Below are 9,543 nucleotides of genomic sequence, written 5' to 3' on the forward strand. Positions count from 1 at the left end.
GATTCTCTAGGATATCAGAGGGAAACCCGCATAGCAGGAGAAAAACACAGTGGCACCTGAGAGGGCACACAAGCAGAAGGGCAGAGAATTTGGACACAAGTCCCCAGAAGGGGGCAGCACTGCTCGTCCATTTACCCAGTGGAGGAGTGTGACTTCACCAGGCTGGGCTTTTTATGTGAGGTGCCATGACGCGGTTTTCAGTTTGGAAAGGCGCTATATAGACTCATGGAAACTCCTCAGAACTGACTCCCTACGTGTCCCACTCCGTACAGTTAACGGTGGGACTTTGAGTGTGTGCTCACTATTGAAAGGCGCTATACAGACTCAAAGAAAATCTGTCCCGTCCTCAGAGTGACTTGTCACCTGACTTTACCAGTGACCAGTAAACAGAACCTGGGGACACTGATTACGACAGGACACAACAGCTATATAGAGTCCTCAGGGGGCCTGTGCAGTCCGGGGCAGTGTCACTACAGAGGGTCACTGGTCCCAGCTCTGCTCATGTTCATTTTTGAAAGGCGCTCTATAGACTCGTATGAAGTGACTCCCCCCATCACCCATAAGGAGTCCCTTCACCTATGAACAGTCAAGAAGGTGACTTTGGGTGACTTTGCTTGTAAAGCACCTGAGGACTTGTAGAAGAAAGGCGCCATATTGAGTCATCAGGAAGCCTCTTCAGTCCCAAACAGAAGCTCAGTGTGTGACCCGAGAAGGGGACACAAGTCACCGTGAAGTGTTTGCTCAGAAAGTGTCTTATCCAAGTGGTCACTGTGGTAAAAGATGGTAGAGGAGCAGTGGGCCAAATGTGTGACATTTAGAGTGTCACTTCACCTGGCTCTGGTCATTTATGTAAAGCATCACGACAGGGTTCTCACTTGGAAAGGCGCTATATAAACTCATGAAGATGACAGATGATGGGCCGACTATGGGCGTTTGCTTGTGCCGTGACAGTGGTCACTCTAGAATGGCTCATGTGAGAACTGCACTGAAGTGAGTCGCTGTGTGACCTTTAGGGAGTAACTTCACCTGGCGGGCCTTTTCCGTTTTGCTTTGGTAAGGCGCTATAAAGGCTGGCATGGAAGCTCTTCAGCCCACTGCGCCAACTCCCCATTGGACCTTTAGAAGGCCACGTCACCTGCAAGCAGTGGGCAGACTGGCATTGGGTGTTTGCACGGTGCGTATCCTGAGATGGGGTCCACTACAGAAAGGCGCTACATTGAGACTGTAGGAATCCTGTTGAGCCCAGAGCAGTCGGTCCCTGTGTGTCATGCTCAGAGTGTCACTTCACCCAGCTGGGCTCATTTACTTCTTTCAGGTTTACCACATCTTGGCACTGACTTCATTACTGAAAAGCACTATATAATGCCAGTCCCGCTTCGCCTGATCCACCTTCTTCAAGCTGTCCTCCATTTCCATCTGTATAGCGCCTTGTGAGGGTCCATGGCCATGGCTTGGTCATTTTCAGGATTTGGGTTACTGGGACTTTACCGTTTTTAGGAGGCGCCGACAGCGGCTGTTAGTTGAAATGTCATCCCATTGTGTACTTCAATAACCCGTGGGAGACCCAGACGTCTGCACCTCTGCCCGACAGCCCTGGCAGACGCGATGCCCACAGTGCCGTCTAAGACGTGAGCCCCTTGTGAAGGTCACAGCTGTGGATTGCAGACGTCGCTCATCAGCTGCTCTCGGCTCGTCGCAGGAATGTTGGCGAATTTTATGGCCAGAAAACGAGAAACGCAGACGATGACATCGCAAACTGAGAACACGGGGTGGGCCGGTGGCAGCCGTCACCTTTGGACCAGATGCTGAGGAGGGTACTGGAGGAGAGCAGGAATCACGGAGAAGCTGGCAAGCTGCAGTAAGCAAACATGAGTGCCAACCTTCAAGAGGGCAGAGGTGGCTGTTAGTGCTGCCCTGCCATCAAGGACCCCCACCCCCTCACATACCTGGCATTAGGTATCAACACCACATGATGTCAGACAGCCTACGGGCACCTCATGGTTTTAGTGGCACTGCTGCCACAGCTGCGTACCAATGGCTTATCTGTGAGTGTGTGCGGGCATATCACCTGGCATCTGATAAGGCTGATTAGCTCGTAGACTGAGGAGGTGCCCACTGGCACTTGTGATGTTTGAGCCAAAGCCACAAAACTCTGCCTGTTAATTTAATCTTATTTTTTGTTATAAGTCTGTTTTTAATTTCTTAATGTATTATCTATTTAATATTCGATTATTTATTATTTATTTATTTTGGTCATACGTGCATCACTTTCTGCCCTGCCTCCTTGATGTAGTACCACAGGGGGCGGGGTCATTTAATGACATGGCCCAGGCCTAGGCTCCGCCCCCATCACTACAAATGGAGAATTGGCGGTCAGTGGTGTCACCAGAAAAGTTTCAGTGGGACACCCAGATGGGGACCCCCAAAGTCAGCAGTCAGGTCCAGTTTAAATGGATGATCACACGGACTGTCCAAATGATCATTCAACTGTATGTTTGTGTATGGCGTACAGCGATGATGAAAGGCGCTCTATTATTAAACCAAAGCTCACATCTGCTCCGTTACTTCCCATTAGCACAGCAGAGCATTCCATTGGATCAGTCTGTTTAAATCTATAATGGGACTGTTATTGGAAAGACGCCCACCATCTCCTCCAGACCAACGATCAATGCCGAAGACCCCCAGAAGACTCCTCACTCACTCACAGTTTATCTTCAAAGGGGCTTCAAAACTGAAAAGCTCCGCCCACAAGCTGCAGTGTGACACACGTCTGGCCGGCTGCAGTTGCTCAGCTCGTCACCTGCGATGACAAATCACACGACCACTCGTCAACTGCCTGCCTGTTTCATGTCTCGCCCACCTATGTGGCATGATGGTGCCCGTGCTGCCACCCGAGATTATCTGCGGTCTTTTGTTTTTTTATTCATTCTGTTGTGGTACATAAGAAACAAGACCTCGGACCCCCGGGTGTCTCAAACACCCATCGCTGCATTCTGTGCCTTGTATTCCCATCTGAGCACTCATTGGCCCCCCGATTTTGACTGGCTGAGTCGTCACTGAGATTATGTAAATGAAGTGTGTCACATGACAGGACTCTAACGCGAGCGCCGTTTGTGACAATGGATTCACGAGGCTCGAGGAACAATCAGATCGCCTTTTGTCTTTGTCCCCTCCTAATTTTTTGCTTTCCTGGAATCCCCTCCCTTTACCTGTCACATTACACGACTGTCCCAGTGATTTTCTGCCACCGCCTTCATTTACATAGTCTTAGCCCGTTGGTGGCAGTTGGCAGAGGGTGCACGTCACCCGCCAGTCTTGTATTCTGACATTACCATCGACTTGGGCCAGCCAGTTGGTGACTCACCCTGACAAGCTCAAGGTCTCCTTTTGTGTTCAGTCGTAATGGTGGGCTGCGTGTGCACGAGAGCTGACAGCCAATGAGCAGCGAGGAGTGAGAAACTCGGGCACCTGACCAACGGAAGGGAAGCTCGTCTGTCTGATGCCTCGTGTTTTACATAACACAATGGAATGGAAAGAATAAAAAATAATATATACATATATAATAAAATAAAATAAAATAAAAGAGACGAGATTGTGGCTGAACTCCCCTTACCTGTTAACCCTTACAGCGCTGGCTCAGTCAGGCAGCACGCTATTGGCTGTCAAAGAAAAAAGGGGCGGGCACAACTCTGCTGGAACATTGGTGCTTGGTCAGTGAATGTCACCTGGGCTATGATTTTCAGCCATGTGATTTGACACAGCGCAGTAATTGGCAAATATAAAAAGTCATGTAATGTGACATCGGCTGAACGGGAGGCACCAGACAGAGGGGCTTCTCTTCTGTTGGTGAGGCTCAGACCACACGTGTGCCTCACTCCTCATCGCTCCATGCTGTGCACTGAACACCCGTTGGTGCTCCACTGCCTCTGACCTCACAGAAAATCTAAATCCGTCCAATAACATCCAAGTGTCACCACAGGCCCATCCCTTCAGACCATCTGTGGTGCTCGTCAACCCCACCAACTCCTAACCTCAATTTACCTCCAAAGGTCTAGAAATGCGATGACATCTGCTCAGTGTAACTGCAGCCCACCCTGACATGACACCACCTGATATCAGCGAGGAGACGGCTGTGGACACGACGGTGCAGTGGTGGGCGTCACGTGACCCTCGTCACACCTCTTGTGCACTGCTGTCCACTCATCTGCTCTCCAGCTTCCTCATCTTTCGTGATTTCAGCTGCCATCTAATGTACTTAATGCTACGTGACATGTGTGTGCCAATAGCGAGCCCTGACTTCATGTAAATCTGGAGGATTCCACCAGGGGGCAGTGCGAGAAATCATCCTGGTGAGAAAACATCTATCTATCTATCTATCTATCTATCTATCTATCTATCTATCTATCTATCTATCTATCTATCTATCTATCTATCATATAGTGCCTTTCACTCTATCTATCTATCTATCTATCTATCTATCTATCTATCTATCTATCTATCTATCTATCTATCTATCTATCATATAGTGCCTTTCAATCTATCTATCTATCTATCTATCTATCTATCTATCTATCTATCTATCTATCTATCTATCTATCATATAGTGCCTTTCACTCTATCTATCTATCTATCTATCTATCTATCTATCTATCTATCTATCTATCTATCTATCTATCATATAGTGCCTTTCACTCTATCTATCTATCTATCTATCTATCTATCTATCTATCTATCTATCTATCTATCATATAGTGCCTTTCACTCTATCTATCTATCTATCTATCTATCTATCTATCTATCTATCTATCTATCTATCTATCTATCTATCTATCTATCACATAGTGCCTTTCACTCTATCTATCTATCTATCTATCTATCTATCTATCTATCTATCTATCTATCTATCTATCTATCTATCTATCATATAGTGCCTTTCACTCTATCTATCTATCTATCTATCTATCTATCTATCTATCTATCTATCTATCTATCTATCTATCTATCATATAGTGCCTTTCACTCTATCTATCTATCTATCTATCTATCTATCTATCTATCTATCTATCTATCTATCTATCTATCTATCATATAGTGCCTTTCACTCTATCTATCTATCTATCTATCTATCTATCTATCTATCTATCTATCTATCTATCTATCTATCTATCTATCTATATTGCCTTTCACTCTATCTATCTATCTATCTATCTATCTATCTATCTATCTATCTATCTATCTATCTATCTATCTATCTATCTATCTATCTATCATATAGTGCCTTTCACTCTATCTATCTATCTATCTATCTATCTATCTATCTATCTATCTATCTATCTATCTATCTATCTATCTATCTATCATATAGTGCCTTTCACTCTATCTATCTATCTATCTATCTATCTATCTATCTATCTATCTATCTATCTATCTATCATATAGTGCCTTTCACTCTATCTATCTATCTATCTATCTATCTATCTATCTATCTATCTATCTATCTATCTATCTATCTATCTATCATATAGTGCCTTTCACTCTATCTATCTATCTATCTATCTATCTATCTATCTATCTATCTATCTATCTATCTATCTATCTATCTATCTATCTATCTATCTATCTATCTATCTATCATATAGTGCCTTTCACTCTATCTATCTATCTATCTATCTATCTATCTATCTATCTATCTATCTATCTATCTATCTATCTATCTATCTATCTATCTATCTATCTATCTATCTATCTATCTATGGACAGAGGCAGTGGTGCTGTAAGAATTATGTTTCTAGACTTCTCTAGCGCCTTCAACACAATCCAACCTCTGCTCCTTAGGGACAAGCTGACAGAGATGGGATTAGATTCATACCTAGTGGCATGGATCGTGGACTATCTTAAAGACAGACCTCAGTATGTGCGTCTTGGGAACTGCACGTCTGACATTGTGGTCAGCAACACAGGAGTGCCACAAGGGACTGTACTTTCTCCGGTCCTGTTCAGCCTATATACATCGGACTTCCAATACAACTCGGAGTCCTGCCATGTGCAAAAGTTCGCTGATGACACTGCTATCGTGGGCTGTATCAGGAATGGGCTGGAGGAGGAGTATAGGGACCTAATCAATGACTTTGTTAAATGGTCCGACTCAAACCACCTACACCTGAACACCAGCAAAACCAAGGAGCTGGTGGTGGATTTTAGGAGGCCCAGACCCCTCATAGACCCAGTGATCATCAAAGGTGACTGTGTGCAGATGGTGCAGACCTATAAATATCTGGGAGTGCAGCTGGATGATAAATTAGACTGGACTGCCAATACTGATGCGCTGTGCAAGAAAGGACAGAGCCGGCTATACTTCACTAGAAGACTGGCGTCCTTCAACATCTACAATAAGATGCTGCAGATGTTCTATCAAACAGTTGTGGCGAGCGCCCTCTTCTACGCAGTGGTGTGCTGGGGAGGCAGCATTAAGAGGAAAGACGCCTCACGCCTGGACAAACTGGTGAGGAAGGCAGGCTCTATTGTTGGCATGGAGCTGGACAGTTTAACATCTGTGGCAGAGCGAAGGGCGCTCAGCAGGCTCCTATCAATTATGGAGAATCCACTACATCCATTAAACAGTGTCATCTCCAGACAGAGGAGCAGCTTCAGCGACAGACTGCTGTCACTGTCCTGCTCCACAGACAGATTGAGGAGATTGTTCCTCCCCCAAACTATGCGACTCTTTAATTCCACCAGGGGGGGTAAACGTTAATATTTAACATTATACATAGTTATTGTCTGTTTTTTTCACCTGTATTATTATCATTCTTTAATTTAATATTATTTATTGTATCAGTATGCTGCTGCTGAAGAATGTGAATTTCCCATCGGGATTAATAAAGTATCTATCTATCTATCTATCTATCTATCTATCTATCTATCTATCTATCTATCTATCTATCTATCTATCTATCTATCTATCTATCTATCATATAGTGCCTTTCACTCTATCTATCTATCTATCTATCTATCTATCTATCTATCTATCTATCTATCTATCTATCTATCTATCTATCTATCTATCTGTCTATCATATAGTGCCTTTCATTCTATCTATCTATCTATCTATCTATCTATCTATCTATCTATCTATCTATCTATCTATCTATCTATCATATAGTGCCTTTCACTCTATCTATCTATCTATCTATCTATCTATCTATCTATCTATCTATCTATCTATCTATCTATCTATCTATCATATAGTGCCTTTCATTCTATCTATCTATCTATCTATCTATCTATCTATCTATAATATAGTGCCTTTCACTCTATCTATCTATCTATCTATCTATCTATCTATCTATCTATCTATCTATCTATCTATCTATCTATCTATCTATCTATCATATAGTGCCTTTCACTCTATCTATCTATCTATCTATCTATCTATCTATCTATCTATCTATCTATCTATCTATCTATCTATCTATCTATCATATAGTGCCTTTCACTCTATCTATCTATCTATCTATCTATCTATCTATCTATCTATCTATCTATCTATCTATCTATCTATCTATCATATAGTGCCTTTCACTCTATCTATCTATCTATCTATCTATCTATCTATCTATCTATCTATCTATCTATCTATCTATCTATCTATCTATCTATCTATCATATAGTGCCTTTCACTCTATCTATCTATCTATCTATCTATCTATCTATCTATCTATCTATCTATCTATCTATCTATCTATCTATCTATCTATCATATAGTGCCTTTCACTCTATCTATCTATCTATCTATCTATCTATCTATCTATCTATCTATCTATCTATCTATCTATCTATCTATCTATAATAATAAAAGGCAAAGCCCTCACTGACTGACTGACTCATCACTAATTCTCCAACTTCCCGTGGAAGGCTGAAATTTGGCAGGCTCATTCCTTACAGCTTACTTACAAAAGTTAGGCAGGTTTCATTTCGAAATTCAAAGCGTAATGGTCATAACTGGAACATATTTTTTGTCCATACACTGTAATGGAGGAGGCGGAGTCACGTATCGCGTCATCACGCCTCCTACGTAATCACGTGAACTAAAAACAAAGAAGACATTTACAGCACGAGTCACACGCGGGAACGAAGGTAAATGACGTTAATTTTTGACTGTCTTTTAATACTGTGTAACCATACATATTAACACATGTCCAATTAAACGTGTGCATTTACGGGGTGATTTCTCAGGCTTAAAAGCTCGCCTTTTACTAAAAAGGTAAATGCAAAACTATTTTCAATCAGTTTATTGAAACGCTCCCGTTAAGGATTGCAATAACATATTCGCGAGATAAAAGTTTAATGAGAACACACGAGGTATAAACGAAGCACACGCCGTGGCGCAACGTTAGGGGCAACAGTTTCAACCATTCTATGATCTGCTTCTCGCAACTGAAAGACGGCACATGGCGGATGTTAGCCGACTTGCTGACCGCAACGTTAGGGGCTTCAACTATGGCGCTGACGCCACATCTCAGTGCCAACACTTTGCAGACTGTACTTAAAAGACCCGCCCTCCTCACTGGACAGTTAAAAACACCAATCAAACTAACGATGACATCAAGTATTACCCAATCAAAAGTAGGAAAGGAGGCATCTTCATAAAATGCGTGTGGGATGATTTGCATGAGACGCTGCATTAAAAAAAAAATGATAAAAAAAATACGGGATAAATCTCGTCCAGTATTGATTCAAAACGGGACGCGCAATTTCATTCTCAAACGCGGCACGATTCCGTATTTTAAAGGACGGGTGGCAACCCTACAGTGCCAGGTTACCACCCATACAATCAGATTGTGATTCAGACTAGGAATGCAATGAATGTAATTACCCCGATCTACATACAAGGCGAAAGTCTTGCAACATTCAAAGATGATGGTTTTGGATAATTAGTACTTATTAACTACAACATTGAACATAAAAGAGCTTATGAAGCCTTCAACCGAAAAAAGCAAGATCTCAGAGATCGTAAAAAAAAAAAAGGAGCTAATGTCGTTTTACTTGCTGTAGATTTTAGTCAAACATTACCAGTTATTCCACGAGGGAGACCAGCAGATGAACTCAACGCGTGTTTAAAATCCATGCTTCTCCCACGGTCGGTTATATGTCGCGTGTTCTCGGGTAGGTACACCAAAAAATGTATACATTTAAGCATGTAATGGGCAAACAAAAAATGAGGTATACCCGAAGGCACTGCAGTAGTACTCAATGTAACTTTACTTCTTAAATGTTAATGTTTTACTGTTTAATAATTTATACGCTTCTTATATGTTGTTCAAATTCTTTTATCAAAATACCAGTGACAGCGCAATGCACGATAACATGGAGTGAATACACCATACGCATCCGCCCACGGCTGCCCTGCTGTGCGCAGATAGGAGTTGATTCTACAATAAAATAAAATAAAAAGAGTAAAACATTCATCACCCATAAAGCGGATAGCAGACGTGACGTATTATATGTGTACCAGATTTCAAGTCAATAGGTGAAACGGTTTGC

The sequence above is a fragment of the Erpetoichthys calabaricus genome, chromosome 3 (assembly GCF_900747795.2).
Source record: "Erpetoichthys calabaricus chromosome 3, fErpCal1.3, whole genome shotgun sequence".
Taxonomy (NCBI): Eukaryota; Metazoa; Chordata; class Cladistia; order Polypteriformes; family Polypteridae; genus Erpetoichthys; species Erpetoichthys calabaricus.